Genomic DNA, 22,727 nt, shown 5'->3' with positions numbered 1-22,727 from the left:
AGGAGTATGTCCTCATGGAAACGCTACTTCCCAATGATCATGTTCCAGGATAATGCTCCAAGTCTTATTACAAGCCCGCCACCTCCTTTCCTTTCCTCTAGGTCCACGGGAAGCCTCTTCCAGACATGGAGAAAGGTTGCCAGGTGTCAAGCACAGTGACCTTAGACCACAAGCAGCCATCTAACAATTACTGTTACACAGATCGTGGTGTCGATCTTGTACAAGCGACAACCAGGATGTCTCAAGACGCCTCCTGACATGGGAAAACATGTTTCTACCATCCTAACACTGTCAAGAGCGTGTTTCTCAATAACATAGTGGGCTGGAATAGCTCGCATTGGTCCCACTGTGATATGCAGGGGTCCACCAACTCATTTATTGGAAGAATTACCATTTGTTATGTCAAAGATTTTTTAGCTACCAAGATTACTACCTTATATATAAGTTGTTCCTTAAATAAGATGGAATATACATCTATTACTAGGTTTATTGAAAAGGAGAAATAAATCATACCCTTTTCGTCATACTTACAAAATCATAATCTTCAACTGTTTTGTTGTAGGGAGGCTATTTTCCAAATCAGATGTATTGTTGCCTACTTCAAGAACTTATGAGATTGGAAAAATGATGAATTCAATTCTTTAAAACAAAGGCCACTCACCATCTTTTAGATTGTAGAGCAAACCATGAACAAAATATTATGTAAACCCATTGTTAAAAAAAATGTAAACCCTCCTTCCTCTATCCACACATTTTAGTAAATCTGAATTTGAGAGAGTGAAGAGAAGCTTCAGATTTCATCAAACACGAAGAAAAAAAATGGGTGCTGGAGTTACGATTGTACAGATTGATTGGGAAAGTGCCCACAACAAAATTCCTCCTACAGTGGTCTATGTTGGAGGAACACAACCCCTTCAATAATTATTTAAAAATTTCCCAATAACAAGAAAGAGCTTCCCCGAGTGACTAATTATTTTAGAAGAAAACATTTCCCAATTTTCTCTTTCTTTTTCATCAAAATAGATGACCAAAAAAATCCTAACAACTTTCTTTTATGATTATTTTTATATTTAAAAATAAATAAAACAACACAAATCACATGTGACTGTGTTCACATTAACTGCAGTATAATATATGAAACGATTCAATCTTGCTCAGTTTTTATGCCACGTGTAGGGTTGTAATTGTTCAATACCAATGCAGAAAAAATATTATATTTATAAATAAAAAATTATATAAAATAAATTAAGCAAGCATGTAAAACGCGATGCTAATATTAGTGGTAAAAAATTTCTTAAAAAAATGTATTTAAAGCCCAATAAGGCAATTAGGCAAATCAACCCAACCGACACTAATACGAACGAGTAGGCCCATACTCGTTGAAAGGCCATGCGACCGGCCCATACAACCCACTTGGCCCATAGGACTACTCGGCCTATACAACCCTTACGACTCTTTATGTTTAAAACCCATACCCGGATCCGCATTCGAATCCACCCAGTCGGCTAGAGGCATCGAGTCAGTTAAGTATAGAAGGAGTCAAAGAGACGTGTCCCTTCCAACAATATTCTAGGGACAACCCCTTTGGAGCAAGTTAGACGGAATGATCAAATCAAAGACCAACGGTACTAGGGAATATTCTATAAAATGAATTACTTGGACTTGGGTAGTCGAACCAGGCATCCGACATTGCCATCAAGTTCCATCGCCATCATCACTTTTCTCTTATTCATCATTTATTATTTTGTTATTTCATCTATTATTGCAATCGAACTAACTTGAGTGTCGGAGTCCCTTTGACAAACACCCCACCGGTGCTCCCAATTGAATTCTTGTCTCGTTCTTTGTTCTTGACGAGCTGACGGTCCCCAAATTAATCAATTGCAGGAAATCGCATCTACAATTTGGCACCCACTATGGGGTCCTAGAAATCAGACGGTTGGCAAAGGATCAAGGAGTTCCCTTTTAGAGTTATGGCAGGTATGACTAAGACACCCGATCTAGCTGCCCAAGTTGAACCCCTCACTGCCCATATGAACAAGAATCACGAAAAAATGGAGAAGCTTGTGGCAGATAATGTTTTCTTACTCGTCGGGGTGGAGGCAATGTCATTCCAGACCACAGGAGTGCAACCATCACACTTTAGAGTCTTAGTCAATTCAATGTAGTCACTAGGTGACATAACTCCGACTACCAACCTTGGAGGAGTGGATCAACAGATTATGGACTCGTCATCTTCAGAAAGAACTTATCAGACTCCAACTACCCTTCCTAACGTGGAGAATTCCCTTATCAATGCAGGTGAACAAGTAACCATGACAGATCTAGAATAGCTGCCTACATCCAGTCAGCCAGCTGGACAACAACAGACTTGGATAGCCAGTCATCCAACCAGTAGAGTTGAACAACAACGAACACCAAGAGTCAATCAACCAGTTGGAAAACAGCAAATTGCAGAAGCCAGTCCGCCAGCCACTGGAGCCGAACTGCAACAGATACTAGGAGCTAGTCAGCCAACCACTGGAGCTGGATAGCAGTAGACCCTAGGAGTCAGTCAGTCCTTCACTGGAGTTGGACAGAACACGCCTTAGAAACAAGCGGTTAGACTGAGTCAGCTAGCCGTAAGTGAGCCATCCTGTCATACCACCATCAGTTCACTTCCAATCCAAGATCCTAAGTTGGCTCGTATATTGGCCAAGATTGAAGCACTCATCCAACGAATTCCAGGAATGCCAGCACCGATAAAAAAGAGTGTAACAAGCTGCTACACCAACTCCCCATTTGTTGATGACATAGCCATGGTAGAGATGACTAAGAAGTATAGCTTCTCCCACATGAAGATGTTTGATGGAACATCTGATCCTGATGACCATATCGCTCAATAAAAGCAGAGGATGTTCACCGTGGTCATATCATGGACATGAGGGAAGCATGCATGTGTAAGGGGTTTGGTTCAAGTCTGATTGGACCAACCCTCCAGTATTACACTAATTTTCCTAATAATTCTATTTCTACTTTTGCACAATTAATTGACACTTTTGTTGAGCAGTTTGTGTAACGCCCTAAACTCCAAGGACCGTTACGGTGTGCCTTGTAGCTAATCGAGTCATTTGGCCAAAATCGTGTAACTAAGTATGATTAGCGGTTTAGGGATTAAAATTTTTGGTTAAGATATAACGTTTCATTAGAACGTTTACTGTATATATATTGGGATCCCAAAAATATAATTTAAAGGTCTATTACAAGAAAATATTTACAACAGGCCGATCTAAGCGGCAAAACAGGGTTTAACCCTAGTTCCTTTTTCAACCCTCGGCCGTGGCGGTCGAGCAGCCGCATATGTACACGTCGTCACCTAAGCTCTCCAAATCAAGGATGGTCTAGTTTTCTTTTGCCTTTACATGCACCACATAGCATTCGTGAGCCGAAGCCCAGCAAGAAAACTCAACATGCTCATGAACAGTAATAACATGTCATCGAATCATAATGTGCATGCCTAGAAATAATAGCTTTCGTCATGCATGCAAATAAGTTCAATTAAATGATTATGGGGTCCTGCATCCGAATAGAAGACTAATGAGTCATTCTCTGAGGACCTGCTTCCTGAATAGATGACTAGTAAGTCAATCTCGGGGTGGGTGACTAATGAGTCACACCCCACATAGGTGACTAATGAGTCACACTCTTTATAGATGACTAATAAGTCATACCCAGTGTAGATGACTAATGAGTCCATCTCTGTCTAGGTGACTAATGAGTTACACTATATATAGGTGACTTATAAGCCACACTCTGTATAGATGACTAATAAGTCTATCTCTATGTGGATGACTAATGAGTCATACCCTGGGTGACTAATGAGTCACACTCTGTATTGGTGACTAATAAGTCACACTTGGTATAGATGACTAATAAATCAATCTCGGTGTGGATGACTAATGAGTCATACCCTGTATAGGTGACTAATGAGTCACGCTCTGGAGGTCTCATACCCTCCTAGCCATGTGACATGTAGGTCACCTTAGCCTTTCTGACTCTACTCTAACTTACTAGCCCTTAGACTAGACAAGCGCTTTTAATTTTCATCGACCGTGAGGTCGGTCCGGCATTAATGCTCATTTGAGTCATTCAATGCAGATATCGATTAGATCTAATCTTTATCGGCTTGCGTTAAACACGCTAAGGCCGTACTTGACTTATAAGTCAATCCCATGTGACCAGTGCTCAATACCACTGCCGAACCTGACTAATGAGTCACAGCTTCACAGTTGATATTGACACCATTGCCAATCCCTGAATAATAAGTCAGTGCTTCCTCACTTAGGTAATACAAACAGACATATATCATATGTCGAATATTCAGATATAAGGCATTTGGCATGCTCACTCAGTAATCAAAAGCATAATTATAATCATGCACAGTTACATAGACTCAAGCTCTGATCAATCTCATAATCAATATTCATAGCGTGCTCTAATCACATGTTTCTCGTGCATAACATTTAATCACTTGGCATGCCTCAACAATAACCATGCATGTCACATTTAACCATCCAACATGCATCAAGAATAACCATGCATGTCATATATACACAGGGTGCAGTTTTCTTACCTTTGGCCAAGCATAGGTTACCAATAAATGAGCCACAAGCACGATCCTGATTCCAAGCCCCTAGTGATAACCTAGTCACAACCATAATATAAAACCTCATCAAAATGAGTAAATAAATACTTCCAAACCCAACCCAAGCCTCCGGGACATTGAATCCCACTCAACTAGGTAGTAGGACCGATCTCAAGCCCTTAGAGTTAAGTTCCCATGCTCAAAACATCAATTTGACCAAAAATGGCATCAAGTGCCGCGGCCCTCCCGGCAAGCGTTGCGGCCCTTAGGTTTATCAGCAACCTCCACCTACTTCAACAAGCCAGGGCCGCGGCGCCCAAGAACAGGGTCGCGGCCCAACCACGAACCAGCCATTTTTCCTCATTTTCTCCATTTTAAAACCTTCCAACAACCTATCCAAACATCCCCAAATCATAAAATCAAAGTTCCCAAACATCCTAATCATCCAAAACCATTAAAACCCAAGTTCCAAATCACCCAAAAACTCATTAAAACACAAAAATCCAATTCAAGCTTAAAAACTTAGAACTTAAAACTTGGATTACCTCTAATTGAGTTGTTTCCAACTAAATCCTTCGGCTAATAAGCTTCTAATCTTCCCTAGAATTGCTATGCCTCGATCCTCGCTTGAATTCGAGTCCCAGAACTCAAGTTTCCTTCGAAATGCGATCGGGAGACGAAAATGGAACTTTGACGGAGAGAGAACGTACAGAACGTTCTTTTTATTCCTTTAAAGGTTACTTCAAGCTTAAGTAGCCTAAAAAAAATCCTAACGCTTGGGGTCCCGAAAACACTCCCGGGGAAAAAATAGTCAAATCCTTCATAATTTCCCCCTGATCTTACTAACTCCCAATTTATCATCAAATTCTTATTCCCATTACCCAATAACCCAGTAATGCTCTAAATACCCCTTGACTCACTCCGAGTCAAGAATAAATACCGTAGTGACTTTCCCACTAGCTTACCTCCTAGGATCGTCTTGTGCTGAGTAACCCTGGCATAACCAAATAATAATAAAGCACCACACACATATCACATATATGCCAAATATGCCCGAAATGGCCAAAATATGAAAATCACCCAATTAATCAGAAATGGGTTCACATGCATATTTAATATTCCTAAACATGCATATAATCATTTAATAACATAATAAATCAATTATGGCCCTCCTGGCCTCCTAATCAAGGTCCTAAACCTTATTAGGAAATTTGGAGCATTACAACTATCCCCTCCTTACAGAAATCTCGTCCTCAAAATTTATAGGAACCACCCGGAATATAAATTCCGCACAACTGATTCCAGTTTCCCAAGTCGTTCCCTCGACCTCACTGTTCCTGTAACATACCTCAACTCAAGGTATAACTTTGTTTCTCATAACCTTATTCTTTCTGTTCCATATCTGGACTGGGTATTCTTTATAGGATGACTTAGTCTCAAATCCCTGATTATCATAACTCAACTCATGAGTTTCTTTTAACCCATGTCCTCAACATGAAAATACAAAATATACTGTATATACCTGGCAGTGCCAAAGATAAGGTTGAACCAAAATCAACCTAACCGGTCCTATCTAGGACTCAAACTGTTCTGCTACTCTAGGGCTCAACTTGCCCTTAACCCGTCATCCCTTTCCATGGTGATACTTTTAAAGAAGATATAATCTTCTACTTGAAACTCCATGTTCTTACTTTTCAATTCAGCAAAACTTTTCCATTTATTCTAAGAAGTGAGCATTCAAGCTTCAATCCCTAGTAATCTCAATAGTCCCTTGAACCACCTCAGGATCCAGATATACATTAACTCATTCATCTTATAAGATGTTCTTCCAATAATAATTGGATAACCCTCTCTCTCTGATTTACCATCAGTCTGAGAGTAATAAACTTTACCGAATTCCATCTATATACTCATCGCCTTCTTAACCCTTCCAAAACCTGGAAGTCGCAATATAGTCTCCATCTGATAAGATAGACCTTGAGTTTCATGAAGGCGCTCTATTCCTCTCACAAAGAGATCTGATTACTGATCAGCTGTACTATTCATCCTTGCTGACAAAAATATACTCACTTGGACTACTAGTCCACAATGACTCAATGCCAACTTATACTGGCCCACTAACCTGGGCAATCCCACCGCGAAACCCATCACGATGCTATCTTATTTCCATTATAAAATACTCAAAGGCTACAATGGACTCACCGATTTCTGATACTTTGTTTGACCTGCTATCAGGATAAGAACTTTACCACGCATTCCACTACATCCCTCTCCATCTAAGGCCACCATTATAAAGCTTTCATATCCTATTACATTTCCATAATGCCAGAATGAAGATAATAGAAGAATAGCATGAGATTCATCCAGAATCTCCCAATTAATCTCAGTGTCCATCAGATTCCAAATCCGACCCTATACCACAATAAATTTCATATCTGACACTGTATAAACCTTAGCTAATACAGCTAAGACTTACTCCTCAATCTTTCTTATCCGTGGTTCACTTAATCATCTTTCCTTGTAATCCTTTCCGAAATGATGATCTCAAACATAAAACTAGCCACTTGGCCCATCAGAAACTCTACTCTAGTTCTGGTCAGATCCTTTAACCAACATATTGCATAGGCAATTACTTTTCTCTGTCACTAAGATGTCATAACAACCTCCAAACTGATTCTGATCTACAAGAAGACTCAGAACTATTTCCCAAGGCACCTGAAATATCTTTACCACCCAAGGACACTCCTGCCCCTAAGGCGTTCCTTAACCTTGGCAAATTTCCGCAGAGAAAATACCACAATACCATCATCCAAGACGATCACAAATCTCATTCAAATAATCATTTGAATGCTTTGTTCATCTGATTCATAAACACTTAGCATTAAACAAATTCTCAAGACATACTCAGCACTCCCAGTGCTCTTATCTGATACAAACACATTCTTTTATATAACTTCCTATCCGATCTCTAACTGGTCCTAACCAGATCCAAGATCCACCACACTAGCTAAGAATTCCATGCATCTCTCTGCCATAAAACTCTAGCTCTCACTACAAATGTCATAAACACATCAGAACCATGCACAGTACCAACTGTCACACGACTTTCCACTCTCAAGCCTAAGAGTTGCTATACTTTCCTTGCCATTTAAAATTGCTCCACACTTAGCTAACCAATCCATACCCTGGATCATACTAAAACCAGTCAGTCATAACCAACTCATGGAAACCACTGATGAGCCTTTTCACAATAATTCACCTGATCTCTTAAATTACCAATACAATATCACTTTTTCATCACAACACAACCATATAGCCTGTGTAGAAACTTTATGCTTCTCTACATGCAATAAATAAAGAACAGCATGGCACCAAGTCATTCAGCACAAAATAAAGATCAGGACCAAAAGCTAACCTGCCACCCTTGAGGAACTGGTCTCGGTCTCAGACTCTGACTGCCTCGGAATAAATACTCAAGTTGGAATTGAGCTATCTATCCCTTTTTGCTCATCCTCTCTTAGCCTTGGGAAATCCCTCTTTATATGTCCAACCACTCCACATAAGAAACATGTCTTTGGTCGGCACCCCTTCAAATGGCGCCTCTTACACTGAACACATATTGGATAAGTCCTCCAGTGCTCCTTCTTACTTACACTAATAAGTGGAGATACCACCATCTGAGATCCGTGCTTCCTAGCACTCTTCCTCTCATCTTTTATGCTCTCCACAGCAAGAGCCTTCTCTACCCCTTAAGCATAGGTGAAGATTTCATGCACTGGAGCAACTCTAATGCCCTGAGCTATTCCAGGATTCAATCCCTTAACAAACTTTTCCTTTCGAGCCACATCTGTGGGTACCATGTCTAAAGCAAACTTGGCCAACCCATCAAATCTGCTAACATACTCGGTTACTGATGCCCTTCCTTGAACGAGATTCACAAACTCATTCATCTTAGCAGTCTTAGCTGCATCACAATAGTATCTTTCGTTGAACAGCTGCCTAAACTCTTTCCAGTCCGTCACAGCTGTGTTTCGTGTTTGGGATACTACCTCCCACCATGTCTGGGCATCATCCCGCAGTACACATGTACCACAGATCACCCTATCGTGACCCATCAGCCCCATACTGTCTAGAATGGAACTGATCATGCCCATCCATTGCTCAGCTCCGAATGGATCTAGGCCTCCCTTAAAGACTGAAGGGTAATACTCCTGGAATCTTCCACAGAGAAATTCCCATCTGTTCTCAACCCTAGGCTGAGCCAAAGCTGGTGCCACTCTTGGCACAACAAAGGTAGAGGTGCTCCCCAACAGATTTTGTTGTTGCTTCAAACACCTAACCTCTTCCTCCTGCCTCTGCAATCTTGATTGCAAATCTGTAAACATATGCTGAAAATTCATAGGAGCAAATGAAGAACTAATACCCTGGCTATAACTCCCGACCTCTGTATAACCACCACCAGGCCTCATTATCTGCCTTGACTATAAATCTGCTGATTGAATCTGCAGTCAATAACTTAACCCATTAATCATAATGAGCATATCAAGAGCTTTTCCCCACGGGATAAATCTTACCACACCACATTCATTAACCACTTGCAGGGCTAAAACATGCCCACGGCATTCATACATTAATCATGATCCCTGCCCTTTCAATATCCACACCATGCCTCCAACTCCAGCATGCAAATATTACAGTTATATATTCATGGAGCAGGTAATCATATGATCATATTCATATAAATATTCACGGAGCATATAATCATATAGTCAAGAGCCAGGCTCTATCAGAATCTCATGCTCCCTAATACAATGTGTAGGTAAAGCATTTACATTCTATTTAAGCAGTTAAGCACATAACTACAGAAATAGTTACCATTCCCTAAGTGAAGCTATCTTCAGTGACGAGTGTACATGCCTGGCTTGTCTTCAGGAACCATAAACCTTGGCTTGCTCTGATACCAAGTTGTAACGCCCTAAACTCCAGGGACTGTTACGGTGTGCCTTGTAAACAGTGTTAAACTCACTAATCGAGTCATTTGGCCAAAATCGTATAACTAAGTATGATTAGCAGTTTGTGGATTAAAATTTTTGGTTAAGATATAACATTTAATTAGAACGTTTACTGTATATATATTGGGATCCCAAAAATATAATTTAAAGGTCTATTACAAGAAAATATTTACAACAGGCCGATCTAAGCGGGAAAACAGGGTTTAACCCTAGTTCCTTTTTCAACCCTCGGTCGTGGCGGTCGAGCAGCCGCATATGTACACGTCGTCACCTAAGCTCTCTAACTCAAGGATGGTCTAGTTTTCTTTTGCCTTTACATGCACCACATAGCACCCGTGAGCCGAAGCCTAGCAAGAAAACTCAACATGCTCGTGAACAGTAATAACATGTCATCGAATCATAATGTGCATGCCTAGAAATAATAGCTTTCGTCATGCATGCAAATAAGTTAAATTAAATGATTATGGGGTCCTGCATCCGAATAGAAGACTAATGAGTCATTCTCTGAGGACCTGCTTCCTGAATAGATGACTAGTAAGTCAATCTCGGAGTGGGTGACTAATGAGTCACACCCCGCATAGGTGACTAATGAGTCACACTCTTTATAGATGACTAATAAGTCATACCCTGTGTAGATGACTAATGAGTCCATCTCTGTCTAGGTGACTAATGAGTCACACTCTATATAGGTGACTTATAAGCCACACTCTGTATAGATGACTAATAAGTCTATCTCTATGTGGATGACTAATGAGTCATACCCTGGGTGACTAATGACACACTCTGTATTGGTGACTAATAAGTCACACTTGGTATAGATGACTAATAAATCAATCTCGGTGTAGATGACTAATGAGTCATACCCTGTATAGGTGACTAATGAGCCACGCTCTGGAGGTCCCATACCCTCCTAGCCATGTGACATGTAGGTCACCTTAGCCTTTCTGGCTCTGCCTCTAACTAACTAGCCCTTTGACTAGACAAGCGCTTTTAATTTTCATCGACCTTGAGGTCGGTCCGGCATTAATGCTCATTTGAGTCATTCAATGCAGATATCGATTAGATCTAATCTTTATCGGCTTCCGTTAAGCACGCTAAGGCCGTACTTGACTTATAAGTCAATCCCATGTGACCAGTGCTCAATACCACTGCCGAACCTGACTAATGAGTCACAGCTTCACAGTTGATATTGACACCATTGCCAATCCCTGACTAATAAGTCGGTGCTTCCTCACTTATGTAATACAAACAGACATATATCATATGTCGAATATTCAGATATAAGGAATTTGGCATGCTCACTCAGTAATCAAAAGCATAATTATAATCATGCACAATTACAGAGACTCAAGCTTTGATCAATCTCATAATCAATATTCATAGCGTGCCCTAATCACCAATTTCTCGTGCATTACATGCATCACATTTAATCACTTGGCATGCCTCAACAATAACCATGCATGTCACATTTAACCATCCAACATGCATCAAAATAACCATGCATGTCATATAAACCTTATTAGGAAATTTGGGGCATTACAGTTTGCCAATAGCAAGAAGCTTGAAAAATCTGGAAAAATACCTATATGTCATAGTTCAGTGATGGAATGAGCCTTTGCAGGACTATGTAGGCTAGTTCAACAAAAAGAAGGTGTCTATAACCAATTACAATTAGCACACAACCATCTCTTCCTTACGCAAAGGGCTCTGATATGACTCAAACCATTATAAAGAGTTGACTAAGTACCATTGCTAGACAATGGAGGACATCCTCTCAAAGGCCTGGGCACATATCAAGTGGGAGGAGGACGAAGCCAACTATTATCGCTCCTCCCCATGAAAGGACACTCGCAGAGACTCAAGGGTGGACAGACGACATAATGACAGTCGATTCGAGCCATACCCATCTCCTAGCAAGCCCAAGAACAAAAGGAGTAAGTACAACCGGTCATTTGAGACACATCCCCAAGATGGACCAAAAGTACCAGGGTACAACCTCTCAATAATCACCTACTGAAGTCTTAGTGGCGGTAAAAAGGCTTGGAGACAAAGTGAAATGGCCAGAAAAGATGATAACACTAGCCGAGCAAAGGGACAAAACCAAGTGGTGTGGCTTCCATGATAACCATGGTCACCAGACAGATGAATACATCGCTCTAAATCTCGAAGTGTCAAACTTGTTGAAATGCAGACACCTAACTGACCTCCTTACAGACAAAGGCAAGCGAACCTTCCAACAAAGGGGAGACAGACCAGATAGTCAAAGAGAATTGACCCCTCCAAAACCACCAACTCATGAGCGGACAATCAATGTGATAATAGGTGGCTCTAAGGTAAGCAGATCATCCATTCAGCAAAAAAGAAACATATCAGGTAAACCAGTAGGAACAAAGGGGAGGCCAGTGAGGCGGAGAAGACTGTAATTGTAACGTCCTACTAATCCAGGACCATTGCAATGTGTTTTGAATAGTGCTTAACTCGCTAAACGAGTCATTTGGACTTAAAATGTGTAATTAAAACTAACTCCAGAATTAGTTATTAAAATATTTGGTCAAACAGTTATCATTTCATTAAAAAGGTTTAAGTCTGTACACGAGATCCCAAAAGAGTTTATAAACTGATATAGATACAACATAAACACAAAAAGTCGGCTTAGGCAGCAAAATCAGGGTTTAACCCTAGTTCCAGCATGTAATCTCGGTTGTGGCGGTTGAGCGAGCCGCATATGTACATTCCGCCCCTGAAGCTCTCCAACTCATGGCTGGTCCAACTTCTCCTTGCCCTTACCTGGACCACGTAGCATCCGTGAGCCAAGGCTCAGCAAGAAAACATAAATATGCTCATAAATGGTTATTCAACAGACTACATGTAACGCCCTACATCCTTAGAGCCATTACTAAGTGAGTTTAAAACGTGCAATTAACTCGCTAACTGAGGTTTTAGGTTAAAAGTGTAGCTAAACTATGATAAAAGTCATATAATTTGAAAATGTAATCATTCACTGAAAATTATAAAAGCATTAAACATTTGGGATCCCAAAATACTGTTTGGAAATATTTACAACTCAAAAATATGATTAAGGTTGGCTAAACGACAAAATTCAAACTAATACAGAACATCTCCCAAAAACACCCCTGGCCGTGACAGCCAGGCAGGCCAAACATGTACACGTCACTTCACGCTCTTTGTACTCTTCGTTGGTCGACCTTCCCCTTGCCCTTACCTACACCATAGAGCACTCGTGAGCTGAAGCCCAGCAAGAAAACTACACACAAGAAATCAACATATGCATATCTATCAATCAACATATAATAAAACCGCCAACAGGCTAAACACATAACGGCCATGCCGTCCCAGGCGCTTTACCAAGCCCTGGGTTCGCGGTCTACATCATGAGGCTATCCCAGGTATCCAATATGGGTCTCACCCTGGCAACTCGCATTCTGCGCGCTTAACGCTGTTCCCGGCCCCTTGCCGTACTCGGCCTTGCCATTCTCGGCCTTTGCTAATCCCGGCCCTCGCTGTTCCCGGCCCTTGCCGTTCATTCACAAATATGCACACATAGCATAATTTAACAAATACTTAAACATACATAAACATAATCAATGGGGTTACGCCCTGCATCACAATCACATAGGGTCGTGCCCTGCAATACAAACTATAGGGCCACGATCTGCTCTACGGGTACAATAGTTTTCTTACCTGTGTCCCGAGTTTTCTGAGCACCGATATCCCAAGCATAGTCCCCTAGTCCGAGCCTCGCTGAAAACCTAGTCACAATGCATCAACAACATCCATCCATCAAGTCCTAATCCATTAAATAGCTTTGGGTTATAATTCTATTCTCTAGGACTTTGAATTCTATCAATCCAGGTGATAAAATCCATCCCGAGCCTTAACTTTTGGATTCCCGAGCCTAAAACCTTCTTGGGGTCCAAAAACCCACTAAGCACTGCGGCCCCAAGGTCCCATGCCGTGGCCCATCTCAACCAGAAACTAAACCCCCAAAATCAGCCATGCATGCTACGACCCAATCTATGGTGTGCTGCGGCCCGCCCTTCTTCTTGGCCTCCCAATTGTTCTAGGGGGTCGCGGCTCAGCAAGAACAATGGCGCAACCCGACCCTTCGAACCCAGCAAAATCCTCCATTTTCACCACTAAGACCAAGCCAATTTACCCCAAAATCAATCAAACAATCCAACTCAATCACCACAAAAATTCTACTATAGTCCCAGCAAAAAAACCTAACAAAAACTAACCCCAAACCTCATCTAGAAACTCTAGAGTGATCCACCACCTAGCTCACATGCATAACCTTGAAACACCAACAAAACTCAGCATAAACCCAGATAATTAAGTGCTAGGATCCTTACCTTAACTAATAGCTTTGCCCTTGAGCTAATCCTCAATCACAGCCAGCTTCAATTCCCTTTATAAGTAGTCCCAAAATTCTTAATACATCAAAGTCCTCAAGCTTCCAAAGAGAGAGAAACACTATGGTAGGGAGAGGGTTGGTTCACCAAGTTTCTAAATGCTTCCTTAGTTTTGTTTTTTTTTCTTATCTAAGTCACTTAAGTTACCTCCAAGGCTCGGGGTACCAAAAACGTCCCCGAGGGAAAAATGGTAAATTTTCCCCATAATCCCTCCTAAATGTTCTAACTTCAAATATATCTCCAAATGTTTATTTTCATAACCCAATAAAATGTCTAATGCTCGAAATACCCCTCGACTCGCCCCAAGTTGGGTATTCAACCCCGTTGTGACTTTCTAGCTAAACCGCTCCCTAGGACTGTCTCGAATCGTGCGACACAAATATATCACAATATTCACAAATATTATATTTATGCCCTCAACGGGCTAAAATTACAAACATGCCCCTAACAACCAAATGGGGCCCACATGCATATTTAATTCACCTAAACATGCATCTCTAATCACATACTCATCAAATTCACACATTAACATAATAAACCACTTATTGCTTTCCACGCACGCTAATCAAGGCCCAAAGCTTTATTACCAAATTTGGGATGCTACACTACAGATCATAAATAGCATGCTTAGCAGTTATAACAAACACTCAGGCATGCATCTAATCCATTTAAGCAGCCATAGAGCCACACAGGTGCCCATCACACTATTCCCTTTGGAAACGGCTATAGAGCCCGTCAAGCGTGAACCATGCTCTATGTTCCAAGCGACTATAGAGTCGTTCAAGCGTATGTCACACTTTCGGGTTTGCCCAGCCATAACGGCCTGCGTTTCGCACACTATTGTTGACCATGGCTTATATGCCAAGCTTTTCAATCAGATACAAATAGATAAGAATTTATCACTAAATACAAATATGCTCAGTGCAATTCTCATGTTTAATCAAATATTTGAAGCATGGTTAAACCATGTTTTCTAACTGGCCTCGAGCCCTAATCACAGTCCAGGTGCAGTTTTCTTACCCCAAGTCCTGAGCAAACTAGGTATGACGACCCTGAGTGCGATCATTCCTCCCAAGCGTAGTGGTACACCCTAGTCACAACCATAATAACGAGTATTTATACAAAATAAATAAACTGAACCAATAAGGCTTCTAGACCAAGTCCTAGCCTCCGAGACCTTGAATTCTACTAAACTGGGTAGTAGAATCATTCCCAAGCACTTTTATTTAGGTTTCCATAACCCTAAGCCACATATTCCAAATTTCCCTTTTTGAGTTGCTGCACCTCCCAGCTACGCCACGACCCCACACTAGGCCGAGGTGCCAGCCTAAATTCTTAGGCAATTTATGCGAATGTGACCACCACTAAGGATCGCAGCACCTTATTAGGCAGAGAGCCCACCAAGATTTTCCTCCCATTTTGAGTCGCAGCACTAAGGCAGTCTGAGGAAACCCCTAGCCTCAAAGATGTTCAAGCGGGTCGCGACGCTCATGATCAAGCGTCACGGTGCTACTCTGCAAACCTAGAAAAATTAGCGATTTTCCAAAATTGCAACTTCCCAAATTCGACCCAAAACTCAATTTTACATAGAATTAACCATTATAATGGTTCCAACAACATAGATACACAAAAACCTACAACCCCAAACCTCTAAAACACACTCAACAACAAAATTCAAAAACTTGAGAAAACTAATTAAAACTTATAAAGAGCTTGGATTACCTCTGCAAATTCGATCTCTCTAGCTGGTTCTCCTAGCTTGGCAACCTCTAATCCCAAGCTACAGTCCCAAATTCCACCAAGGATTAGCCTCATAGCTTGATGTTCACACATTTCCCTCAAAACTTCAATGAGACAAACAAGGAAGAGAAAGAGAGAAAAACATGAGAGAGAAAGTGAGAGAGTTTGTGTTTTCTGAGTTAATCAACTCAGCTTAGGCCTATGAAACCATATGGTTTGAAAGACCGAAATGCCCCTACTCATAACTTTCTTCTCAAAGACCATCAAGGGAAAAAGGGTCATTAGACACTCTAATCTCCAATTACACTTATAATTTCCAAGTAATTCCACCGTTCACAAAATACCACTATTTCCCCCAAATACGACTCATACTCCAATGAGTCCCAGTGACTCACCAAATTACAAAAATACCCCTTGGCTCACTCCGAGCCCAATATTAATCCCCGTTGTGACTTTACCGCTACTTTGCTCAAAAGGACCGACTCTTGTCGAATATCTCAAATATATCCACATAATAATGTGGTATATATCACGTCGTACAATATAATCACAATTATGCCCTCAGCGAGCCAAAATTACAAATATGTCCCTTTTAAATAAAAGCGAGCATTTACGCACACTCAATACACTTAAACATGCATAACTAGTCATATTATAATATAACTCATGCAATTCACATAATCACATAAATATTTAATGAAATCATATAATATCACATAATATTCCAATAATGCCTTCCCGACACCCTAATCAAGGCACCAAGCCTTATTAGGAACTTTGGGACATTACAACTATCCCCTCTTTATAGAAATTTCACCCTCAAAATTTATCTGAACATCTCGGGATACTTATCCCGCATGTCTGACTCTAATTCCCATGTCGCCTCCTCAACCTTGTTGTTTCTCCATAATACCTTAATCAAAGGTATAGTCTTGTTCCTCAGGACCTTGTCCTCTCTATCCAGGATCTTAATTGGTCGCTCCTCATAGGAGAAATCTGTCTGTAATTCCAAATCCTCATAACTCAATACATGAGTTACATCTGATGCATATTTCTGACGCATCGAAATATGAAATACATTATGAACCCATGATAGTGATGGGGGTAAAGCCAACCTATAGGCTACCTGTCCAATCCTCTCTAAGATCTCAAATGGTACAACAAATCTAGGGCTCAACTTGCCATTTTTCCCAAACCGCTTCTATAACGTCCCAAATCTACTAATAAGGCTTAGTACCTTGATTAGCGTGTCAGGAGGGCAATAATTGATTTAATTGTGTTATTATGGGGATTAAATGATTATATGATTAGAAATGCATGTTTAGGTGAATTAAATATGCATGTGGGCCCGATTTTGTTAATAGGGGCATATTTGTAACTTTGGCCTGTTGAGGGCATAAATGTGATTATGTGTGTGTTGTGTTAGAGACCACATTATTGTGGAGATATATTTGTGATGTGTGATCCGAGACGGTTCTAGGGAGCGAAATAGCAGAATAGCAAGAACAGAGTCGAATACCCGGCTCGGGGTGAGCCTAGGGGTATTGCGGGAACATAGTATGTGTTTGGGATTTATTGGGTAATAGGTAGCTATATAGCGATTATTAGGAATACTCGAGAAATTAGTAAGGTGTGGCAAATGACGGGATTTCCCTTGGAGGCATTAAGTGGCTAAGGGTTTACATAGGGGTAATTTAGTCATTTTTTAGAGGATTTAAGTAAGACTCTAGAACTAATAAGAAAACTCACTTTCCCAGCCTTCCTTTTTCGCTCTCTCATTACCCTTACTCTCTCTCTCTTTAGCTAAGGAAGTTTCTGCTGAAATTCAAGGAGGAAAGCTTGGAATTAAAGGGGAATTGAAGCTTGAAGTGTTTGGGTCTACCTCAAGATCGAATTCCCAGTTGAGGTAAGGTTATCTCTGTGTTTCTTTTGGTAATTTCTGCTGAGATTAAAGTTAAGTCTTAGGCTTAGGTTGAGTTTGATCAGAATTAGGGGATTTATCTAGCTTTCTAAGGTGTTTGTACTGTTTTAAGTGTAGTAGAGTTAATGAGGGACTTAATTCTGGCCTTAGAGCATGTTTGGACTGAATTTCAGGGAGTTTAGAAATCTGAAAAGGTGGAAAAAAAAACTGGGTTCGCGGGCTCGAGTTGTGCCCTGTTCTTTAGGCGTTGCAGCCTGCATGAACCCAGGAGGCTTGGGGAGCCTCTGAGATTGTCCAGGCACTGCGGCTCAAATAGGGCACGTCGCGGCCCGTATCCCGCAAAAGAGAGCCCCAAGGCTCTCTGACTTGTAGCGCGATGCGGCCCTAAGGGCTGGGTCGTGGCTCAAATTAAGGGAAATGGCCAATTTGAGGTTTTAAGCTCGGGAACCCAAATTTAAGGACTCAGGAAGGATTGGGATGCACATTTTCCCCATGGGGACAGGGCCCGCAGGGACCCGCCCCTAATGGGTCGGGGAATCCCCATCTAATTGGGGAACAGGGTGGGGACGGGGATAATTTTCAATCCCCGAATGTTAAATGGGGCGGGGACGGGGATAGCACTCCCCGCCCCGACAATGCCCCGTTAAATTTTTTATATATTTTGTAATATTTTATATGTATTTTATATCTTTCTTTATGTGTTTTTGTAGTATATTAGTAACTTTTGAAGATTTTAAATATTATTTAGGATAATATTTAATATTTTAAATAATAAATATTGTGCAATATTTTAATTTACATATAATTTACGATTTTAATTTTAAAATTTTAATTTAAAATTTATTTTTTAAATTGATGGGTTCCCCGTGGGGATTCCTCGCCCCATTAGGGGATTCCCCACCCCGTCCCCAACGGGGAATAAGCGGGGATGGGGATTAGAAATATAAATGGGGACGGCGACGGGGGGAGCACTCCCCGCCAATTCCCCGCCCCGTGTGCATCACTAGGTAGGATCCTACCACCCGGTTTAGTAGGATTAGAGGTCCTGGAGACTAGAATACTATTCTAAAGTTCTTAATTGGTTTAGGGTTGATTGATGTTATTATTATTGCGTTGTGACTAGGTTTTACTACCAAGGCCCGAGTTTAGGGGATCGTGCTCGAGATCGCACTAGTTAGTCAACTCGGGACACAGATAAGAAAATTGTTTGTGCCCATAGAGCAGGGTATGGCCCGAATATCTATGTTTAATGCTATGTGTGAGTGTTTATGATTTTTATGATATGTTTGTGTAATTCTGACGGATCGGTATAGGCCGGGATCGACAAAGGTTGGGAACGGCGACAAGCATGCTGAATGCAGACCGCAATGGCATGGCCATCTAGGGTGTTGTACTCACTCGTTCGATGAAGACCGTGAACCCAGTGTCTGGTAAAGCACTTAGGTCGGCATAGGCCGTTATGTGAATAGTTTGTTATCTGTTTAAGTTGTGTTTTTACTAGATTGAATTGTCATATGTTATGTGTGGATTTTTCTTGCTGGGCCTTGGGTCACAAGTGCTCTATGATGTAGCTAAGGGTAAAGGAAAGGCCGACCAAGCATAAGTTAGAGGGAGCGGCGCATACATGTTCGGCCTACCTGGCCGCCATGGCCGAGGTTGTTTGAGGGACATGTTGTAGACATCTGATTTTTTTGCTTAGGTCGACTATACCTTAACTTTTGAATTGTAAATACATTTTGAAATAGTATTTTGGGATCCTTGTGTATCACTTTTATAACTTTAATGGACGTCCAACCCTTTTATACTTAATTTTCATTAAATGAGTCTTTAATCCGATTTAATCACACTTTTCAACATAAAACCTCGATTAGCGAACTAATGGCACACTTTAAATCGCATGGTAACAGATCTAGGATAGTACGGTGTTACAGCTTCACTCCTCTCAAAGGTGAAACACAGAGGAAGACATAGTCCCCAACCTGGAACTCTATGTCTCTACGCTTGGGATCAACGTAGCTCTTCTGTCTACTCTGTGAATCGAGCATCTGAGCTCTAATTTTCTCAATAGCCTCATTGGTCCTCTGAACTGCTTCAAGACCCAGATATTCCTCTCATCAATTTCATCCCATTGGATGGGTGATATACATTTTCTACCATACAACATCTCATATGGAGCCACTCCAATAGTCGACTAATAAATGTTGTTGTAGGAAAACTCAATCAATGGAAAATACTTACTCTAGGGCCCTTCAAAGTCCAGAACGCATGCTCCCAGCATGTCTTATAATATTCTAATTGTCCTCTTAGATTGTCCATCTGCCTGAGGATGATAGGTTGTACTAAACTTTAGCTGTGCCCATAGCCTTTTGCAGACTTTTCCAAAACTTGGAAGTAAAGGTGGGGTCCCTATTTGACACAATAGACTTCGGAGCCACATGAAGGCGTACAATCTCTTTCACATATAGCTCAACATACTGATCCATTGAAAAATTTGTCCTCATAGGCAAGAAATGGGCCGATTTGGTATACCTATCCACAATCACCCAATCTAAAACATCTAACCCACAGTCCTGGGTAATCCCACTACAAAGTCTATAGTAATGTCCTCCCATTTCCATTCAGTATTCCAAAAGGCTACAGTAGCTCTGCTGGTCTCTGGTGCTCAGCTTTCACTTGCTGGCACGTTAGGAACTTAGCCACATACTCGATCACATCTTTCTTCATCCCATGCCACCATTATAATGACTTCAGATCCTGATACATCTTTGTGGTGCCTCGATGCAATGAATACGATGTAGTGTGAGATTCATCCAAAATCTCTCATCTAATAGCAGAGTCCATCAGAATACAAATTTGATCTGTGTATCTCAATAAACCCATCTCTAAAACAATATAATCCTTAGCCACTCCAGCTAGGACGTCCCCTATGTGCCTCTTCAACTGAGGATCATTCAACCGACCTTCCTTTATTCTCTCCAAGAGAGTAGACTGTAGAGTGATATTGGCTAACTGGCCCATCGTCAACTCCATCCCTACTCTATTCATCTCCTCTGCCAACTTTTTTTATATCTGCTTCAAACTAAATAATTATCCCGTACCTCTCCGACTCAAGGCATCCGCCACCACGTTGGCTTTCCTTGGGTGGTAAAGAATCTCACAGTCATAATCTTCACCAACTCCAGCCAACGCCTCTGTCTTATGTTCTGATCTTTTTGGGTAAATAAATATTTTAGGTTGTTGTGGTCAGTGTATATCTCACAGTTTCCCCCATAAAGGTAGTGTCGCCATACCTTCAATGCAAACACCACCGCTGCTAATTCCAGGTCATGCGTAGAGTATCGTTGTTCATATTCCTTTAATTGTTGTGATGCGTAGGCAATCACCTTTCCAACTTGCATAAGACCATAGCATAACCCCTCCTTTGATGCATCACAATGGACCACAAACTTCTCCTGATATGAAGGAAGACTCAGAACCGGAGGAATGATCAATTGCTACTTCAACTCCTAGAAGATGTCCTCACATCTATCTGACCATACAAACTTCATGTTCTTACGTGTTAACTCCGTCAGTGGTTTCACAATCCTTGAGAAACCATTCCACAAAGCGCCGATAATACCCTACCAATCCAAGGAAACTTCTGATCTCAGAAGCACTCCTTGGCCTTGGCCAATCCCTGACTGCCTCAATCTTGGCCGAATCCACCTTGATCCCATCTTTACCAATAATGTAACCAAGGAATGTCACCTGAGGTAACCAGTACTCACACTTCTTGAATTTGGCATACAATTGTGCTCCCTCAATCTCTGTAGTACCAACCAGAGATGTTGCTTGTGGTTTGCCTCTAACTGAGAACAAACTAGGATGGCGTCGATGAAGACTATCACAACTCTGTCTAGGTAATCCTTGAACACTCTATTCATCAGATCCATGAAAGTTGATGGGGCATTAGTCAATCCAAACGACATGACTAAGAACACATAATGCCCATACCTGGTACGAAAAGTTGTCTTCAGAATATCCTCATCTTTGATCCTCAGCTAGTGATAACCAGATCAAATATCAATCTTTGAGAACACTGTCTTGCCATGTAGTTGATCAAACAAGTCATCAACTCTTGGTAGTGGATACTTGTTCTTGATAGTCAACTTATTCAGGCCTCTGTAATCAATACACATCCCCAGCGACCCATCCTTCTTCTTCACAAACAAAACTGGCGTACCCCATGACAAAAAATTAGGCCTAATAAACCCTAAGTCAAGTAGTTCTTGTAACTAAACCTTCAGTTCCTTCAATTATGTTGGAGCCATTCTGTACGATGCTCTAGACACTGGTTCTATCCCTGGTGTTAATTCAATAACAAAATCTATCTCCCTATGTGACAACAACCCTGGTAAATCTTTTAGGAATACATCCAGAAACTCACAGACTAATTTGGTCTCCTCATGTCCAACTGGCACAACTCTAGCGGTATCCACCACACTAGCTAGGAATCCTATGCAACCACCTCGCAATAGGTCTCTAGCCCTCAATGCTGATATCATAAGAATGCAAGGTCCATGCACAGTTCCCACAAATACAATCGGGTCCTCACCCTTAAGTCCAAAAGTTACCATCTTCATTTTGCAATCTACGATTGCCCCATGCTTAGCTAGCCAGTCCATACCCAGAATCATATCAAATTCGTCCATAACTAGCTCAATCAAATCCACTGATAACTTTCTACTTTCAACCTCTACCGGTAACGATATACCCATCTCCTAGAGACTACCAGATCCCTAGTAGGCAATAAGGTCCCAAACCCCACAACATAATAATCACATGGTCTCACAACCTAACAATCATTCTACTGGATACAAAGGAATGTGTAGCACCAGAATCAATCAACACAGCATAAGATATATCGGGACTAGAAAGTTGACATGTCACTACTGAGGGTTTAGCCTCAGCCTCTGACTGCGTCAGTGCGAACACTCGAGCTGGCGTCAAGCTATCTG

Source organism: Humulus lupulus, chromosome 3 (assembly GCF_963169125.1).
Source record: "Humulus lupulus chromosome 3, drHumLupu1.1, whole genome shotgun sequence".
Lineage (NCBI taxonomy): Eukaryota > Viridiplantae > Streptophyta > Magnoliopsida > Rosales > Cannabaceae > Humulus > Humulus lupulus.
This window is presented reverse-complemented; position numbering follows the sequence as displayed.